The sequence below is a fragment of the Uloborus diversus genome, chromosome 7 (assembly GCF_026930045.1).
Source record: "Uloborus diversus isolate 005 chromosome 7, Udiv.v.3.1, whole genome shotgun sequence".
NCBI lineage: Eukaryota > Metazoa > Arthropoda > Arachnida > Araneae > Uloboridae > Uloborus > Uloborus diversus.
The window spans coordinates 30,536,724-30,559,209 of NC_072737.1; positions in this window are offsets into that span (position 1 = coordinate 30,536,724).

Consider the following 22,486-nt stretch of genomic DNA (forward strand, 5'->3'; position numbering starts at 1 on the left):
TAGTTACATAGTGTCTTAGACATTATAAATTAAAGGGAAGAATATTTCATTTAATTAAATAATATTCTGAAATCAACTCTTGTATTAAAAATCCATCAGAAATAAATTTTTAAAGCTTGGAAACTGTTGGTCAAGAAATTAAATTTCAGTTATATACTCCGACAGTATTTAAACTATTTTTGGGAAGAAGAGCCTCTCTCTCGGAAGAGAAGTACGGTGAGCTATATGTTAGAGCTTCTAGGAGATTAGGTCTTCGATTAGTAGTACGCTCATGCTAGATTTAGAAGTATTTTCGAATTGTAAGCTTTAACCCAAAGGAAAAATATGCTGTGTAAAGTTTTATCTTCTACCATAATTGCAACTTAGGAAAACTAACCTTAATTTACTGATTTTCAGTTATATAAACATACATATATAATGGGTCTATACCTGCAATGCCAGGAAAAAAGATGCCAAGTTCAAAATTTCAATTCTTTTTTTTCAATCTTGAGATCAAAGTTTCAAAAAGTAAAAAATATTTTAAGCTAATGTTACCCTTTTTCGACTGGAATGAAAAGATTGATGAACCACATGCAGCCCATATTATTGCGCACGTAAATAGCATAAATATAAATATAACAATGGTTCTGTTAGGGGGGGGGGGGCTGTCACGGTGACATGTTATAATTAAACATGTCAAGTATTTTTTCCGAAAATAACTACCTTTACATCATTTTTGCCATCATACGCAATGTATAACCACAATTTAAAGAAATATTTAAAGCTTTTTTTTAAAGCAGCAAGGCCATTTTCACTTCCGTGATTGTTAGTTTGTTGCGATAAGATTGCCCAATAGTAAGGGAAAAAAATTAGTTTGGATTAGGAGGACAATTGCAATATTTTCTCTTGATCTCGAACACTTTTCTCCTGAAATGGAAGCTGAAAGTGCGTGTAACAGATGCAAAAAAAAAAAAAAAAAATTTAAAGACAGATAATTTTCCAACCCGAATAAGGTCAGGCCTGGTCGCTAGTTTTTACTAATTATGAAGCTAAAAGTGTGGATCTCTGTCTGGATGTCTGTGACGCACATAACGCCCAGACCGTTCGGCCGATTTTTATGAAATTCGGCACAAAATTAGTTTGTAGCATATGCGCATGAACCTCGAACCTATTTATCGAAAATATGATTGTGTTCTTATTCTATTCCAACTTTAAGATCATTTTATCGAGCAAATTATCATAACATGGACGAGCAAATTAACATAACATGGGCGAGCAAATTAACATAACATGGACGAGCAAATTAACATAGCATATTGGCGAGAAATTCCTCAACCATATTTGTAAATATACAGGCGAACCAAATGGCCTTTTAATTTTCTACTACAGGCAAAGCCGTGCGGGACCACTAGTATATAATAAAGGACTGAATTTGCAGCCGACAAAAGCGATCAACTTAATATTTTTTTCTGAAAATGAAAATGCATAAAAATGTATTTCTACGCATTTCAGGCTCAACCCATCCCTTACGAATACGGTTACGACATCGCCGGTGACCACGGTGAATTCAAGCAGACCAGACAAGAAAGCGGAGATGGCAACGGAAACGTGAAGGGAAGCTACGGATACACTGATGCCCATGGAATCTACAGACAGGTTGACTACGTTGCTGATGCCCATGGTTTCCGCGCCCAAGTCAAGACCAACGAGCCAGGAACTGAAAGCCAGAACCCCGCTGATGTTGAACTCCATGCTGAGCCCATCCAAGTCCCAGCTCACGCATACTCTGCCCCAGCTCACGCATACGCTGCCCCAGCTCACGCATATGCTGCCCCACGACACGGATACGGACACTATTAGGTGAGAATGAGTTTGTTTCAAAAGACGCTATGCTTACGGTTTTATCCACTGTTCGGCTCGATCTTCTGTGAGACACCATACCATACCACCCCAGAGATCCCCTCGTACCTACCATTTATATGGTTTACCGGGTACGGAGGATTTCTGAGTAAATAATCTATTTAATTTTTGAAAAGTGTTAACAGTAAATGTAACTCTACCAGCCCTAATCACCGAAAGGAGCCTTCTTATTGGTTTGAAAAAAGTTTCGATCGATGGTTTGTATGTCTGGCTAAGGTTTAACTTTGCAGGAGAATACAGTCACTATTGTTTGAAGAAGGCTTCAATCGGTGGTTCGGGTGTCTGAATCTAGGCTCGAATCGACTGGTGAATAAGGCTATAAGTCATTCATATGCCAATTATCAAGCCACAAAAATTCACAAGTAATAATAGTATATCGTTTTAGTAAATTGAGCAGTTAGCGAAACAAAGTCAAATTTTGGTTTATGAACATCATCTCCTTTAAGTCACACGGGAGAAATCCTTTAAATTAAAATGTTCACAGGTAAATAATATTTATTTCCAAACTATTTTTAAAATATAGCTTTGTATCTCTCCCCTTCATTATCGCTTATGAACAAGTGGTAAAATCAAAATTTGACAGCTAAAGAAAAGTTTTTAGGTTTGAACAATAACAGAATATTTCTTATTGATGTAATTCTGCTACTGAGTTGTGAAAAAGTTCACTAAAGTAATACAACTTTACGCTTTCACTCTTTGCTTATAACTAATTGAAGGCTTTATAAGTCACTGCTCATAATGTAAAGAATATCAAGTAAAATCCTGCACATGAACGGTTTTGCAGACTTTGCACGACCGTCCTTTAAGATAAGACAATTAATGTCCCTAAACTCTTCAATAGCGAAGGAAACTGATAAAAACTAAAGCTCTGAGGAAAAACTAACTCTGACGTATCACAAAGTTCTATGTAATCCTGTACAAACCGATAGCTTATCTTTCTTGTAGTTGGAATGCTGAACCATGAATTTCTGGGCGTTTTATATTGCTGTAAAAATAAGGAAGATAAAATTGCCAATGTGACACACTGTCATACTTTCTACAAGATATATTTAAAACCTTCCCGGTTTTCTCCCAATTAACCTGCAATTTTGTAGCAGCTGCAGCCTGTGGTTGTGTAGTACCAGAGAGCAAATATGGCTGGTTTTAAATGTTTAGTTCTAATTTTTTTTTTAAGTATTCTTGTTTATAATTTACGCAGAGCAGTAATCTTAATTTTATGCAGTACTTTGAGAATATCTTCATTAACATTGAGAAAGTATATTTTTTAAATGTTAATATTTGATTCACATTATTTAAATTTTCTTAACTTGATCCAAATTGTATTCTCATTTCTACCGATTAGCTAGATAAAACCCAGTAAATTGTCATTGAGTTAACCGGTGTTAATATATGTATTATTCCTAATGAAACATAGCATTAGAACAAAATAAATGTAAATACCGAATATTTCTACATTATTTTTCATTCTGTTAGAGATCCTTTTTTTAAGTTAGCTATTAGAAAATAATTGCTAGTTGATTGTTCCCATTATTTTTTAATTATTACTGTGATAACTTATATATTGCGGATGCATAATATTAAGTGTTCAAGACATTGTACGATTAAGCACATTCATCTAATTTTAAATGAAAATTGTATAAAATGCTCAACACATCTTTTGTGGGTAAAATATTTTTTTTAAGTGAAAACAATTTTTTTTTTAATCCAAATGTCTAAGTTATTTTTCATAATATTCTAATACGAGCTTTCTTTTCCTTTGTCGTAGATTTCAATCCCTTGAGAAAGAAAAGCTCTGAAATATCTCATCTTGATTAAAAGTTCCCAAGAGAAACTATGCGTCAAGACAAACTGCCAATTCAGGTCAAATGCTGAAGATGTTATGTCGCATGAAATGTGCTATTTATTTATTACTCCTTATTTCAAGGACAAAACATCTTGCAAAAAAACACGTTCTTTTAAATATTGTATTGAAAAAGACGATTGAACATCTATTTATGTAAATCTGAAAGTATAACCACAAAAGACCAATAAATATTTTTTTTTATTTTTTTACGTAAGACTTTTCTTTATTTAAAGCAAACATGCTTCTTCGAATCCTCAAAAAAGACTAGGGTAGTCCGGGGCACGTTTACGCAGTGCCCTTTTATTTAAACGAATTATAACTGGAGAGTCAACAGTCTTAACAGATTGATGCTGCTCTCAAGCAAATATCCTCACAAATTTTTTAACACCATTCGAGCATCGGTCCAGCATGCAGAAAGAATAATATGTTTTTTACCAAGTAGAGTCAATTTTTAGTTGAACATTTTGTAGCTTATTGTGAATAAATAATACTTAGTTAAGGAAGAACAAATATCTAAATATTAGCAGAATTTTATCTTTTTTTTTTTTTTTAAGAATTGTATTTGTATGAAATCTTCTTGATTTTTTTTTTTTTTTTTTTTTTTTTTGCACGGTAAAAATAAATTCAAACTTGGCAACGGGGCAAGTTTACGTGTTGACGTCTGAGCACCATTACGCACGTTCTTACCGTGTCTTACTTCTGAACGTACCCTGACTTTTTTTTTCGCTCCGAACAGTCTCAACACTTTTTAGTATTTTCAGGCTATTTAGTTTTGAAAATCACCATTTAATTTTTGATTGAGTTACAAATTCGTATCTTATAGCTTACAATCATGTAGAGCTGTCGTCATGCCCGTTCAGTTTTTACTTTATACACTATTCAGTCTGGAATAAATTTGCTTTATTTTAACGTTGGTAAGGCATTATGTTCAAAACACTAACAGAACCACGTTAGGTGTCAAAACAAATATGCGTAAACGTGCCCCGTGTCCAGGACAAGATTACACAACTGACTTGAACTCAAAAATTATTTTTTTAACGGTTAAAAACAAAAACTGAACAACAACTGAATATATCAATTTTGACTCCATTAACTGCTTTATAAAACCGCATTGTCTAAAATTTCTTAAGTTAAGACACAAAATTTAAAAGATTCATTGAAAAAAATTCGCGTAAATGTGCCCCGGTCTACCCTACAACCAACTGGATTGAAGAACGTGTTAGAATATTACTCACAGTCCCAGTTTTAAATATTTGAAAGTGTTTTTGTAAAAATGTGGTTAATTTTGTAAAAATGCTATTTATTTTGTGAAATTTACTATGATTTTCAACTATAAAGCTGCAGCAGGAATTTTAACATATACTCAAGAATACAGACAAAATGTTATCAAGTATTCAGGAATCAGATTTGGGAATCGTTTGATATGGGGGCACGTTATGCCAGTCACAATTATCTTAATATATAAAAATCTTCTGTGCAGACGTTTGTCACCATAAGGATTTTAAATGGCCGGACCGATTTTGATCAAATTTTCTATGTGCAATTAAGTTTTTGCAAGCATGGTAACGAAGCGCGATGGATCGAATCGGAAAGGTTTTTGTTAATTAATTAATTAATTTAAACATTGGATGGTTATATCTCCCAAATGATTAATATTTATTTTAACCTATTGTTGAGCGAGAACTGAAATAAGTATTTAACTCATTGCCAAAGGACAATAAGAAAGATAGCTCCGCTTTTTTTAATGAAATTGCCTACTGTGATATGTCAATTGAGAATAGATAAAACGTAGAGAGAGAAAGAGTGAAGCCTTCATTTCTTGAAAGCAACTATTTTAGATCCCGAGACATATTTTAAAGTAAAATACTGGAAGGTTCATGCAAAACGTGTGTTCTGTCGTCGTAGTTGAACCATGTGATCGGATCGGTGCTATAGGTTTTCCTAACCAAATGATCAGAAAGTACCGTCAGCATTTGTTTCTAGGTTCAAATCCATCCGAGTTTTTGCACCAATGTCAAGAATACTTCAAGGATTATCAAACTAATCTCTACATTATTAAAGGAAAGGATAATGGAATTTAAAGACGAAATTTTATTTTCGTCCAGATAAATTACAACAGGGTAGTTCTGTACACAAAAGATCAGTGCAGTGGAAGATCTTTAAAGCTACTGTTAATGTAATTTATTGTATTTTTTGTTTATTTGGCGAAATATTTCAAATTGCAAAAAGTTGTTTTTGTTTTTTAAAAAGTTTTTAGTCATTTTAGTTGAACAATGTGTATATTTTACATCGGGAGGGGGGCTTCGCTTATTCCTAGAACTGTTTTTACCTTTATCATTTATTTAAACTATATCCTTTCGATTGTTTTGTTCTTTTTCATATGGGGGACCTTGCAGCGGGCTTTCCCGTTTGTTCTAGATGGGTAGTTAGATTTTACACTTAATATCTGAGGACACTTTTCATCCTTTGAGTATGACTGAAGGAACAAACCATCAAGTACGGGAGAAAAAATAGTTAATAAAACAACTGCTCAGTGGGCATTAGATAAATCAAGTTGTAATAAATATACGCATTCTGACACCAAGCAGCTTAAAAGATTTTCTTTTTACTTATTTTTTTCAACAAAACGGTTCAAACACTTGATAGTTTATTGAAATTTTTTAACTTTTCAATTCACAAAGTGTGAACAGAACAATGTCTGTCGGGTCCTCTAGTTTTAAGTACAATATACAATTTTCCTTTTATGTTATCCCCGATGTTTCATCAAACCTACTGCATTTGAAAATGTATCAGTAACATTTTCATTAATGATTGATTATTTTCAATGCATAAGTGAGCAAAGAAACACTTTTCTTCAGACATTACATTCCTTTTTACCAAATTCTTATGTACTTAATCTCATTCCAAATTGTTAGTTAATGCATTACTAAAATTGCAAGGCTACAACAGATTTAAATGTTATTTAAAAGTGGTCTTAAGAAATGAATTTAAAATGAAAATACAACAGAGAAAAAGAATGAAAAATACATCAGTCCAGAAACAGCTCCAACAGTTTCGTGGACCGTCTGACGCATCCCAAGTTTATATATTTGATGTCTTAGTCCATTTGTTTGGTGGATTTGTTTTCTTTTAACGTAAATATTAGCCTTATTTAATAGAGTGTTCCATTTAAAAACAAACATTGCATTTTAAATTCCAATAATATTGATTTTAGCAACGTTTGACGAAAAAATAAGCGCTTTGTTGTTTTGACGGTTAGGCGAAAAAATTTGATGATGAGCCGCGACATACCTATAATTAGAAAGTGTCACTCCTATCACACTTTATTCGAGCTTTTGTTAACTTGCTGAAATTTGTTCTTTCGCCCCAACACGATGAAATTTGCGAAATCGTAACTTCGATAAGATTTGTTTGTCCTGATAAATTAAGAAGTTGGGTTTAAAAAATTTCTTTAAATAGCTTTTTTGAAGTTTTTTCAGAAAAATTTCATTGTGGGCTTAATTTTAGAAAACATAAAAAATCATCTCCCCCCTCCCCCCTTGCAAATAATGTTTTGAAAAAGAAACAGTGAAAATGACATAGCACTGAACACTGTATCTGCTCTGTAATTGACGAGCTGTTCATTACATAAAATCATTAGAATATTGTTACAAATCCTGTAAATAGTAATTATTGTAGTAACGTAACCTGTAAATAGTTTCCCGTAATGAATATACAACCCCTTTTCATATGGCTAAAGTATACGACCCCTTATTTTCTTTTCTTTTCATTGATAAAATTTGATAACGGTCTACGCATTTCGAGAAGAAGTAAGAATGTTGTGGAAAATTCCTCGATGTTTATAAAGGCGTCCCACGTGATAAACAGGAGAGTTTCGATTGATATTTCGAACTGAGAGCATTTTTGCTCTGTTTATTGCGAGGCATTTCGCTGTGTTGTTTTCGTATTTGGAAGTAAATACGTGTGTAAACGTTGAGTTTACGGTGTTGTGTGATAATTGCTTAATTGCTGATGAATAATTTAGCAGTTGTTGACGATATCTCCTGTACATAGTGTAAATAAATTTCCTGTGGTTTTATCAAGAACTGTGTCATCCTTTCAAGAAAGTGGAAGTCGCACCGAATCCGTTACAATTTGGCGCCCAACGTGGGGCTTCTTCTGGACTTTCTTGGAGTAAGTGACTTTGGACATTTTTTCATAAAGACTTTTTTTTGAATTAGGACTTTATTTTTATGGTGATTACTCGCGCAATGGATGAACAATTAAAACAACTTCTTGACGCAATCACCTCTGTGAAGAGTGATATGGCGGCTAATCAAGAACAATTAAAAAGTGACTTGACTGCAAGTTTTACAGCTAATCAAGAACAATTAAAAAATGAATTGGCGACTAACCAAGAACAGTTAAATAGTGATTTAACTGCTAAAATTACTACAAGTCAAGATGAAATAAAAAGTGACCTAACGTCGATGAAAACCATGATGGAAAATCAACTAACCGCCATGGAAGATAAAGTTGATGCTCTGGAAGAAAAATTTGATACTGTGGAAGAGCGTATCGCCAATGTGGAAAATAAGTTGAAAGAAGAAGACAAGAAATTTACTTCAGTTAAGGAAGAAATAATTAAAGACATGGAAAGGAGATTGGCGACCGCGGAAAGCAGCTCTGAACCGTTTTGCGCTCCCACATCTGTTGCTCGACCGTCCATTAAACTGGCCACATTTGATGGGAAAAGTTCGTGGCAGGTGTACAAGACCCAATTCATGATAGTGGCGGAAGCGAACGGATGGGACTCTGCTACCAAGGCCTGCCATCTTGCAGCATCCCTGAGAGGTGACGCAGCGGACATTCTTCAGACCCTTCCGGACAGCCAGCGCCTGGATTTTGCCGCCCTCACATCTGCGTTGGAGCTTCGCTTCGGTGAGAAGTGCCAGAAAGATTTCAGCCGACTCCAGTTGAAGTCCCGTTTCCAGAAAACTGGGGAAACCCTGCAAGAGCTTGCGGCGGACATCGAGAGACTGTCTCATCTTGCTTTTTACGACTGCCCTGCGGATGTTCGAGACAACCTGGCACTCAACTACTACATCGACGGGGTTCGAGATCCGGAAATCCAGAAAGCTCTACGGATGGCGGATGTCAAAGACCTGAATTCTGTTGTTGTGTATGCGATGAGATACGAGGCCGCCCAAGAAGCAACCCGTGTGGATCGCCATCTAATCTGGACTCAGGAAGCTGTTGAGTCTGATTCCAGGTCGTCCCACCTCGCTGAACTTGAGAGACAACTCGGTGACTTGACAAGACATCTGAGCAGCATAACAGCCCAAAAGAAACAAGAGCAGAAGTGCTGGAAATGCGGTAGTGAAGGACACCTGCGAAGGAGTTGTCCGGCTCGCCAAGCTACGCGAGGGAAGGAAATCACCACCACTAGAGCTCTGCAGATTTCCTCTTCTAGTAGTGGCAGTCATGGACTTTTCATTTACGCACATGTAAATGGGAACCCCTGCAGACTGATTGTCGACACTGGAGCCAATGTGACAATCATTAGGACAGATGTGGCTCGTGAATTTGGATTGAAACTGCTGTGGACATCGCCACGCGTAAGTCTCCAGACTGTGACAGGTGACAAGATCGAGATTGACGGTAAAGTGGACTTGGAAATAGTGTTTGGGAATGCCACCTACCATCATACGGCATTCGTCGCTAATATCACGGACCCCTTCATTCTCGGATTGGACTTTTTGAAGAAATATGACTTCACTCTCGACTTCAAGACTAATGAGCTGCACTCGATGAGAGAAGACATAGCCGTTTTCCCTGCAGAAAGTGATGTAAAATCCGCTCATCAAATAATAGCCCAAACAGATTTATCGATTCCCTCAAGGTCAGAATCATTAATACCTGGCTCCCTTGAAGAAAGCAATAGTTTTCGATTTGGACTCATTGAATACCCTAACCTAAGCAATAGCCTAAAAGGAGTGCTGGTAGCATCTACGCTTGTGGACCTTTCTAAGGATGTAATTCCTGTGAGAGTCGCCAACGTGAGTGAAAGGCCAAGGAATATCCGAAAAGGTGAAGTGTTGGCAACTTGTACTCCAGTAAACTGCATCATTAGAAGAATCAATTCCCCCGAGACTGTGTCTTCCGAGTCCTTGACATCGAAGTTAATTGGGAGTGCGCCGTTATCGAAAGATCAAAGAACTGCTGCGGAACAATTGGTGGATGACTTCAAGCATCTGTTTTCATCTACATCGGAGGATGTTGGCCGTACGAATTTAACGCAGCATAGGATTTACACTTTAGAACACCCCCCTATTAAACAGCATCCAAGACGACTACCGTTCGCCAAGAAGGAAGAGGTTGAGACCCTCCTGAAAGAGATGAAGGAGAATGATGTAATCGAACCCTCTTCCAGTCCTTGGGCCTCCCCCATCGTCTTAGTCCGAAAGAAAGATGGCTCCACCAGATTTTGTTTCGATTACCGACGGCTGAATGAAATCACCAAGAAAGACAGTTACCCTCTTCCACGGATAGACGACACCTTGGACACTCTTTCCGGACACAAGTGGTTTTCGACCCTGGACTTGAAGAGCGGCTACTAGCAGGTTGAGATACACCCTGATGACCGAGAGAAGACAGCGTTTACAACTGGACAAGGCTTATGGCAGTTTAAAGTGATGCCCTTCGGCCTCTGCAATGCACCAGCTACGTTCGAGCGTCTTATGGAGACAGTGTTAAGAGGACTTTCCTACGAATCCTGTCTGGTCTACTTAGACGATATCATCATCGTGGGACGCAGTTTCGAAGAACATCTGGCAAATCTTAGGAAGGTGCTGCAAAAGCTTAAGGAAGCCAATCTGAAGTTAAGCCCGTCCAAATGTAATTTGTTCCGCCGGGAAGTGAACTACCTTGGTCACATCATCTCTTCTGAAGGTGTACAAACCGATCCAGAAAAGGTATCTGCAGTCAAGAGTTGGAGTCGTCCCGAAGACATCCATCAGCTGCGAAGTTTCCTGGGGCTCTGCACGTACTACAGGAAGTTTGTAAAGGGTTTTTCCAACATTGCACGACCTTTGCATAAGCTGACGGAGAGCAAGCAAAAGTTTGAATGGTCAAAAGAATGCGAAGATGCATTTCTACGACTGAAGGAGGCTTTAACATCAACGCCTATCCTCGCCTATCCTCAGCCTGAAAAATCCTTCATCCTGGACACTGATGCGAGCAACGAGGGCATTGGAGCTGTTTTATCCCAAGAAATTGACGGAAATGAACATGTCTTCGCTTACTGGAGCAAATGCTTATCAAAGTCGGAGCGAAATTACTGCGTCACCAGAAAGGAGTTACTGGCCATAGTGAAAGCTGTAGAACACTTCCATCATTACCTCTACGGCCGAAAATTTCTGCTTCGAACAGATCATGCCTCATTAACTTGGCTTTTGAACTTCAAAAATCCGGAAGGCCAGATAGCCAGATGGATACAGCGGCTCCAGGAATATGACATGGAGATCAAGCATCGAAAAGGGTTATCTCACGGTAATGCTGACGCTTTATCAAGGAGACTCTGTCCTGAGAACTGCCACTATTGTTCCCGAATCGAGAAACAGTATGGAACGACTAGTCCTCCCGCCTATCAGGTGACAGTGACTCCAATATCATCAGAACCTGATCCATGGAGTGACGACCAAGTTCGAAAAGATCAACTTGAAGACCCCGACATAAAACCAATTTTGGAGTTCATGGAAAGTGACAGTCGGCGACCTAGCAGGCAGGACGTTTCCATCTTCAGTCCTGCAACAAAAGATACTGGGCTTTATGGAACTCGCTCCATTTACGGAACGGCGTGCTACACCGAAAATGGGAATCTGACGACGGCAAAACATCTAGGTGGCAGTTACTACTTCCCCGATCAAGGATTTCAGCTGTTCTGAAAGAAATCCATAGTAGTGCGACTGGAGGACATTTTGGTGTCTTGAAAACCCTCAATAAAGTTCGGGAGCGCTTCTTCTGGAGCAAGGCGAAGGATGACGTGGAGAAGTGGTGCCATTCTTGTGACGCCTGTGCTGCTCGTAAAGGACCGAAGAAGAGAAGCAGAGGGAAGCTACATCTGTACAACGTTGGAGCTCCTTTCGAACGAATTGGGATCGACATCCTGGGTCCTCTACCAAGAACTGCTGATGGGAACAAATACAATCTTGTTTCCCTCGACTACTTCACCAAATGGCCGGAAGCATATCCCATTCCAGATCAAGAGGCTACCACCGTAGCAGAGACTCTAGTCCAACATTGGATCTCGAGATATGGAACACCTTTGCAGATTCATTCCGATCAAGGGAGGAATTTCATCTCTGCTGTGTTTAAGGGCCTATGTCAAATTCTCGGAATTGAGAAAACTAGGACAACACCACTACACCCACAATCGGACGGCATGGTGGAGAGATTTAACCGCACAATCCTGAACAATCTCTCACTTATGGTATCCAGAAATCAACAGGATTGGGACAAGAAGCTACCTTTGTTCCTGCTGGCCTACCGCAGTGCTGTCCACGAGACTACCGGATATGCCCCATCTCAGATGCTCTTCGGACGAGAGCTTCGGCTACCTTGTGATCTCGTCCTCGGTCGTCCTCCGGATGCGCCTGCATCGCCTGAGGAGTACATCCAGGATCTCCAGGCCCGGTTGGAAGACGTTCATAACTTCGCACGAGAGCGAATCAACATCGCGGCGGAGAAGATGAAGACCCGATACGACACAAGGTCTACGGGACATGAATTCAACGAAGGCGACAAGGTTTGGTTATGGAATCCCATCCGACGGAAAGGTCTTTCACCCAAATTGCAGTCGCATTGGGATGGACCCTACAAAGTCCTTAACCGACTGAATGACGTCGTAGTGAGGATCCAAAAATCACCTAATGCAAAACCTAGGGTTGTACATTATGATCGGTTAGCCCCATACTATGGCCATAGTTCATGAGTATTACGTAAACAACCATGATTGATAACATAAAAGTTGTAGATAATTTTTGCTTTTAATGTTTAGTAATATTTCTTGTTATTATTGTGTTTTCTGTATCTGTTATTTATTAATTAATGTGTATATTTGTAAACTTGTGATAGAAGTTTGGCACCCTTTCTGGGGATTGTACTGCCCGGGACGTGCAGTCCTTAGGATGAGGGCAATGTTATAAATCCTGTAAATAGTAATTATTGTAGTAACGTAACCTGTAAATAGTTTCCCGTAATGAATATACAACCCCTTTTCATATGGCTAAAGTATACGACCCCTTATTTTCTTTTCTTTTCATTGATAAAATTTGATAACGGTCTACGCATTTCGAGAAGAGGTAAGAATGTTGTGGAAAATTCCTCGATGTTTATAAAGGCGTCCCACGTGATAAACAGGAGAGTTTCGATTGATATTTCGAACTGAGAGCATTTTTGCTCTGTTTATTGCGAGGCATTTCGCTGTGTTGTTTTCGTATTTGGAAGTAAATACGTGTGTAAACGTTGAGTTTACGGTGTTGTGTGATAATTGCTTAATTGCTGATGAATAATTTAGCAGTTGTTGACGATATCTCCTGTACATAGTGTAAATAAATTTCCTGTGGTTTTATCAAGAACTGTGTCATCCTTTCAAGAAAGTGGAAGTCGCACCGAATCCGTTACAATATCCTTTGCTAGCTAACACATGTGTTATATTTCATTTTGAATCATCCATGATAATTTCCAAACATCTTATTCTTCGTTAATATTTAATTATATTACCATTCAGTCAAAGAATTTTTTATTACTGTAATTCAATTAAAGAGGTTTTACAAATCCTAAAACTGCCTTTTCTTTTTAACTAGAGAAGGAAATAATATAGTTAAAATATTTTTAAATGTTTATCAGAATTTTTTTAACACATGTTCTTGGTACAATGTGATAAGAAATGTCATGACGTCAGTTATTTATTCGTTTATTTATTTAAGCTCCACCAATGACGTCATCTATGTGGCCATAATAGCCATACAATCAGAACTAGTTTCCCTTTTCGAATACAGTAAAACCTGTAAAGTTGAGCACCTTTGTAAGTTGACCACCTGTCTAGGTTGACCGCTTTTGTCTGGAACGGAATTAGTCCTATCTTGTATTATGAAGGAAAATCTCTGTAACTTGACTACCTTTCTATCTTGACCACTTTTTTATCTTGACCACCTGTCTATCTTGACCACTATTGTACCCCAAATTTGGTTTGGAGTATTGTAAAAAAAACCTTTGTAAGTTGACCACTTGGTTTCCTTTTTAAAACTTAATTTAGCAAATTATTTTATTTTATTATTATTTTTTATAGCTTTCCAAGAATATTTTTGATGCCAGACTAGCATTTTACCAACTAAAAAAAACAGCAGCATAACTAAACCTCCTTGTAAGTTTAACCACATTGGAAAACTACTAAGAACCGTTTTATTCTCCAAACTTGTTTTTCTTTTGCTGTTCTATTTGAGATTACCTTTTGTACTCTCTGATCAATGATGTTTTCATTGTGTCAGTTGAAAAGTACAAAGTATTGTTTTACAGTTGCAATATTTTGTGGCAACTCTGGAATTGGGCTAGAGTAAAAGTTACTTGCATTGCAGTATTTCTGGTGCAAGAAGTTAAGAAATAGGACATTTTCATTTTCAACTGCCTTTTAGAACTATGAGAGTCGTCCAGCTTGTTGCTCTTTGTGTTATAGTTTTACATAAAATGGCTTCAAAAAGAAAGTTATTTGAACTTGAGATTGATAAAAAGTATGAAATATTAAAATTAATTGAAAAGGGAGAAAGCCAGAGAAAATTAGCTGACACATATGGAATTTCAAAACTAGTGTCTAATAAGTGCGCCAAACTTCAATAAGGAGTTATTTTGTTGAAAAGTAGATCATCGTGGTTATAAATGTATTAAATGTATATGAGAAAAAAAAAAATAAGCGAAAAATTTGTAATTTTTGATTAGCTATGAATTTTTAGGAACTATAAATATCAAATAACTTTTTATAAACAATATATTTTTTTTCATCAGTTTACTGAAATTTTAAATTTACATGACACATTATACGTCATTCTGAGAAAATAACCTCAAAAAATATTTAAATAACATTTTAATTTATTGCTTCAAAGTAATGTTAAACAATGAAAGTGAGTTGAACGGAAAGAATAAGTGTCAATAGTCAAAAAATGAATACATGGTGCAAGAAATGACAAAAAAAAAAAAAAAATCATTACCCCCTTTATAAGTTGACCACCTGTCTAAGTTGACCACCAAAGTACTGCACCGCAAGTGGTCAACGCACACAGGTTTCACTGTACCGGAAAATAGGAGTGACACGCGACTAAAAACAGAAATCCCTAGATCAAAAGCTTTAATCGAGATACGTCCGCCATTTTTCCTCTGTCTGCTATGATGGAGTAGCGTGTTTTGCTTCTCAAGTAATGTGGGTCTTGATATTGATTAACACATGGAGTTAGTTAGAAACCACAATTAAGGAGCAAAACACGCTACTTCATCATACCAGACATAATAAAAAAAGCGGCGTTTAGGTTCAAGACCAGATGCTTCAGCCGCTTCTGCAACGGAAGAAAAAAGGAGTTTCGCTACAATGATGGCGGCAGAAGGTTTTCGAATCTCTTTAAGAAAACTATGGCAACGGATAGAGGTTTTAGTTTGTTCTGTTTAAGTTCTGTCTAAAGAAAAACTGCAAAGGAATGGCACATGCTTCAGCGTGAAGGATTCGAAGGTAGCTCAATCCTGACGAAGAGGAAAGGACGCGTGAGGTTTGTTCGCTGTATATATCCTTTCCTACATATTTTTGATTTAGCTGCATGTGATTTCTTTCTGTTTCCAAATACAAGGAACAAAGCAAGGGAGAACATTTGTAGGTGATTTTGAAGGATGGTTTTCATCATGTCTTGAGATGACTGGATACGACAAGTGCATTGCACGAAATGAAGACTGCTTCGAAAATGTCCATTTTGGAGAAGGAGTTCACAAAATGTTTTTTATTGAATTATTACCATTTCTTACTGATCAACCCTTGTATTTATTAACTAAGAACAGAAGCGGTAAAGCAATTTAAAAATTTTTTGCAAGAAGAGCATGATGTATAACGCCGTAACCAATTAACAGTACAAAGTAAATTTATCCGCAGTACTTAAATAGTTGATGACTAATTTTGTTCAACGTGAACAAAAACTAAATAAAACCAGATAAGACCCAACGTACAGAGGAAAACTATAGTTGAGGCAAACCTAACCTGCTGCGTATTGCTGTTATTAGTATTTGCGTAATCTTTACAATTCTGTCAGGTTAGGTATGCCACAACTATAGACTGCTGATGACCCGAAAACAAATAAAAAGGGGTAGCGCATTTTAATACATAATGCACAATTTATTGTTAAGCACAGATTGCGGAAAGTAAACTGCTAATAGTATATAAAAAAACGTAATGTATGCTTCTTCAATAAACAAAGATAAACTCGTTTATTCACTTCACTTCTGCTGCGGCAGATGACACCTTGCCTCAGAAAACGTGCCAAGAACTTTCATTGAAAATGTCTTCGTTCAATTATTGGCTAAGCAAAAGCTGAGGCTACGACTCCAAGTCACGTGACTCAACAACGACGAATGATTGACACGTTTTGCGTGAAACTAGCGAAAGAAACCTGATTTTTTATAATGCTTTGCTTAAAAACCTGTCACGTTACTTGGGGCCTTCAGTTCATGTAAGAAACTCTTCACTCCCTCCATTTTATGCCAGGGTTGCCAGACGTCCCGGATTTCAAGGGACAGTCCCGTATTTTGAAAAATTGTCCCGCGTCCCGGGGAACTTCCATACGGGACGGCTATATAGTCTCGTATTCTGGCTAATAACAATATTTTACAAAACGAGACATTCATTTAAGGGAAAAAACAAAGTAAAACAAAAAATGTGAAATAAAGAGCAATAAGAAAATCATGTAGCAGCAAACGAAAAAAATATTTTCGTTTTAATTTAGTTTTTGTTTTGGCGGCAAACCACGAGGAGCCGAATGATTGCTTCCTCTTTGCTCATTGACTAATGTTGGAAACATATCTCTGCGCATGCGTTGTCAATCGCAATGAAAATTATTTTCATACTTTGATCGGCGACATTTTGTAAGATTTAATGCTATGTTACGGTTGAATTTTTCAGATTTATCATGAAGAGACGTTCTACGTCGGAAAGTACCCCTTAAAAATGCACCATATTGAGTATAATTGCCCTTAACCTCAAAAATATTCCCCTCCCCCCATTCGCTTCTAGAAGCCTGTCCCGTATTTACTGTTCTTAAATCTGGCAGCACTGATTTTATCCCTTCTCAATGATCTCACATGACTACAGACAAGTGAAAAAAAATCAATTTTTTGTTTTGAATCAATAAATAGCAAATTGAGTGATGTAATCAAATTAAAGAAGGAGAAAGGAACAAGAGGGAATATCTCTGATGAAGGATGATTACATCATATGAAGCAGTGAGAAGTAAAGGGATGTAGACGGATATTTTCAAGTTTTGAGTAAAACAAGTTTAAAGATAAGGTCCTAGGTAGGCTTTCATTGAAAAGTTTGTCTAAATCCTGCTGTATAACAGCAACTACCCGGTGCGGCTACTAGTACCCCCATCTCTTGCCCCAAGACAGAGGAGAGGTTCACCTACCATGTGTACTGGTCGTCTCCAAATTTTTAATTTTGGCACTTTGCTTCTCACTGGCTCATATGATGCCCACTTGTTAAATCAGCACGTTATGCAAATGTTCGTGTTTTAAATACACGTTTTTAACCAGGGTTGCGGAGTCTTAGGTAAAAGGCCCGACTCCGGGAATTTTAAAGCCCTAGACTCCCACTAATTTACCCATAAACCAGACCGACTTTGATTCCACAAGCACTGGCAGAGTTGCGGGCTTAGAGGGAAAATGACCGACTCGGACTCCGAATCTTGGAATTTTAAACCTTCGAATCCCGACTCCGACTACTTCTAGTCAAAATCAGTCCGACTCCAACTCCACAGCCCTGTTTTTAATGGCGTATTTTACTGGCATGGGTTGTTTGATCTTTACAATTCTTTAGTTTTCCAAACTTTATAATTTCCCGAAAAAAAAAATTTACTTAAACATTTAACGTATGAAAATGACCAGCACAATCTCATTTCAAATTGGAAATCCCAATTGGTCTCAGATTGGAATGACTGAGCTGGTGGTTTTCATGTATTTCTATCTTAGCCCTGGCTATAGGGCGGCAATAATGTTTTTTTTTCGGTGCAAAATGGAAGAAACACTCTAAAGTCATTGCATATTTATCCTGAATTAAGAAATAGTTCAATTTCTAAAATGAATTATTAACCTACTTCAAAGCAATTTTCTGTTTAAGATAACTATATGCCACACCAGACATGGGACGCAAAATAAATTATTTCGGTGAAATTGGTGAAACTTCGAAGCAGAAAAATAAAATATCTAAACATCTGTTTTTAGATGTTTAGATATTTTTTTTTTCTAGTTCTGAATCTATCTTTGCACTTAACAACACTACTATATTTCTATGATTTAAGCTATTGTATTAAGAATTAAAATGTGGCAAGAACACTTTTCAAAAACAGTCCTTAAGCAATGATTATTGAATGATGCAATGTGATGTGTGCAATATAGACAACTTTTCGTCTTCTTTATATATATATATATATATATATATATATATATATATATATATATATTATGTATATATATATTATGTATATATATATATATATATATATATATATATATTATGTATATATATATTATGTATATATATATATATATATATATATATATATATATATATATATATATATATATATATATATATATATATATATATATATATATTTATAAGTATATATATATATATAAAATAAAGTAAAGAAAACTTATTTCATAACTTTGCCGAGAGATTGCACCACTCGACCCTTATAATTGTTTTGAGCAATCACAAATTATTTATTCATCTTACTTGACTGAAGTTGATGTTCCTTTTATTTTTTCAGATTACCATGACGAAGAGGATATCTAGATTTTTGTTTTGTTTTTTATATTTATTTAGACAGACTAATTTTTGTCTTTGTGGTTATATATTCTCTGCGGTTTGTTCATTTCATTCTTTTTTTTTCTTTTTCAAGGCAGCAGATTTTACATCAAAGCAGATGATCTAAGATTAGTCAAGCAGTTTTCACATCAAAAATGTAAAATCGCGTTTTTTTTCAGGAAAAACACCAGAAGAGAAACTTTTAAAAAGCAAAATTTCATCGAAACAGAAAGTTTACAGATTACTAATTCATATCCTTTAAGATTGATAAGAAATACAAAACACCTTAACAGTATACACAAAATATAATCTTTATAATACCTCGCTGTACGAGTGCAAATTAGCCATAGTTACCATACCTTTACTACTGCATCCTAATTACTATTTTTTAACGTTAGCCTCGTATAATCTAATCTTTAAAACACCAGCCATTATATGACGAGTGCTATTTTCTTCTCCATTTTCAATCCATTCCATTTGTAAAAACAAGAAACCCAACGAGTAGGATCCCAATGCAATTCGTGATTACGATAAACCTAATTTAAATTCAAGATGTCAAAATTCAATTGAATGCTGGATATTTTATTTAAAAAAATTATTTATGGTTTTATGTTTTATTTATTATTTATTTATTCACTCACTATTTTTTTTCTTTTGTTTGTTAAGAATTTCAATTAAAAGTACAACAATATGTGTGATATTACTTGAAAAGCTTATATAAGGGAATGTAGGGCAAAGTGAAATAGCGGTGCAAAGTGATATGGTGATGTATTTACTCTGCTTTTAGCGCCACCTATCTGGTAACATTTTAACTAGCACGCGTAGGCTATTCCAGCCCGGAAAAAAGTAACGCCGAAGATTAAAGCATATGATAATACAGACAATTTTTAAAAAATGTTTCTCATATTGTAATATTTTGTTCCATGACCAAAATTATTTTTGTTATTATAGAATGATTAAATTGTGAACATTTGTTAATAAGTTTTGTTTTATAGCACGTGTTATTAACATTTTGATATCAATTGAGACCTTCTAATATTCGGTGAAGTACTTATTTAGTTAATATTAAGCTTATTTGTATTTTGAATATTTTGTGCTATTAGTTAAGTACCTGTGGAACAAAGTGGATGGGGCAAAGTGAATAGTTATTTTGTTTACTTACTCAATCATTTACCAACTCATTTACGTATTCATTTATTAATTAATTCATTTACACTCCTTCATTTAGTAGTTCACTTAGTTACTCATTCATTGACTCATTTTCTTATTCATTCATTGATTTATTTTCGGGTTCATTCATTCTTTTACTCATTCATTTATTTTTCTCCATGTATTAATTTATTTACTAAATTATTCGTTTATTGTTTCCTTGGAGCACCACCAATTGAAATCCTGTACACTGTACAGCCATCGGGCTCCAGAATTAGCAGATCTTGATATTAAGACTTCTGGAGACATCTAAACCTTTTGCACTCTGCACGTCATCAGACACGACAACAACAACAATAACATTGCTTCATATAATCTTTTATTTACGGATTCATTTGATCACAAAATATTTTTTATATTTGAATAGAAAATATTTCAGTACAAAAATATTTTATTTTTTACTCTGCCCCATTAAAAAAAGTGAATGTTTCCCAACCCCCCCCCCCCCCTTTTTTAAATTTACTGCCAAAAATAAAAAATACTGTTTCAATGCAAGTTTTATTTTAAAATGCAATGTTCTTTCTTTATGTAACGTTAATTTTCAAAACAAATTTCAATTTGTTATTTTTGGAAAACCTCGGTCATCTTAACTATTTCACTTCGACCAACATTCCCCCACCAATCTATTAAAGGTTTAAGAGATACTGGAAAAACAACTAACTCTCTTGCCTAGTTATATCAGTCGTGCTTCATTACCGCACGGGTCAGGGGATATTAACTTGAGAATATTATTATTGAGTCTAGTATTATTTTCGCCGTCTTTAATGATACTTACATTAAGAAAGCAATTATTTCTGCCTCAAATATCCATTAACTTTCATCTATGATGCGGGTGCGGTCCTTCAGATAGGTATCACGCGGAACTATTAATCATGCAAAAATGCTAGTGTGTTAAATTTATTCAATTAGACAAACTAGAGGTTCATACTGACCTTATGAATGAAAATTAGTGTTCAGTAAGTATCATATGACAAAAAATATTGCATCACTATATGATTGCATCTAGAATTAGTGATGGTATACTTGTGTTAAGTTGATTTTTCTTGGATAGAAAAACTAAGCAACTGTCTTAGCTCATGCACCGAAAAAATGCTAAACCTTTTCATATTCAAAAGATAAGATGAAAAATAAGGGTGCTTGAAGCCCCGAAATACGTGTCTGCGTTTTTAATAAATTTATTAATTTTTGAAAATTTATGCCTTGAACGCAGTTTTTCTTTCAATTACTTTACACAAGTCCTTACTTATTTCATATATGTATGATTTAAAAGCAAGACCTAAATTTTTTCACATGTTACGAACTAAAACATGTTATTTAAACATGTTATATTACTAAAAACATGACAGGAATTATTTTTAATGCAATAAACATGTGCCATTCTTAGGATAGAAGAAAAACGCTGGAATAATTGTTTAGCTGAAAACTTTGATATTGAACGAAATTTTTTTTCTCTGAAATGGTCTGACTGAGATGACCATAAATATTTCTGTTGTTATTGGTGGTGGAGGAGGTTTAAATCCTATAGTTTTTTATACCAGATTTTAATGCTTGGTTTTCATGAATAATCAATTTAAATCTGGCGTCTGTTTAATGATAAAGGGTGGTTAAAAATCCATGAAAGAAATAATCGTTCGCTGCAGAAAAAAAAACAGCACATTGTTATACTGCGGGCTGCGTATGGCACCTTCAAAGTGAAACGTTGTAACACCAGCGGCACCCCCTCAAAGGTGCTGTTTGGCTCTCTATGGGACCCTAAAGTGTACAAAAGGGAACAAAATGGTACCCTTCACACAGAACTATACGGCACCTTTAAAGGTTGCATAGGGGTGCCATAGGGAGCCAATTGGCTCCCTTATGGGAGTGGCGCTGGTGTTACAACATTTCACTCGAAAACTTGCAATATGAAACCAACGACAAAACTAACAGTGCATGCAGGAACACAAAATTATGTGACTGTGGTGGTCTGATCACCAAGGCATCGGACTTGTGACCGGAGGGTCCCGGGTTCGATCCAAGCCGGTCGAAGATCCACCGTCTTCATCAATGGTGAAAGGGGGACGCTCGTGGTCACGAAGTCCTCCAAGTGAATCGATACCTCTAGGGGTGCTAAGCTAAAAGTTGTTCGGCTACTGGTTTGATTCTAAATCGATGATAGATGGCATTGCCATCTATCGTGTGCTATCTGAGCCAAAGCGGACTTCTACCTAAATTGGTGCTCAATAAACGAAAGCCGTACCTCTCTGCTATAAATCGAGCAGCATCGCTACTCAGGCTCGGTTATCCGAATGGTACAAATAACAACTTCGTTTTACAACATGAAATTATTTTGTTGAATAAAGATATAAATGGCACTTAATATACAACATGCTTGAAATTTCTGCCACCCTTACCATGGTAATAAAACTGCTTGCGCAATCAAATCTGGTGTTGTTGTGGTACGA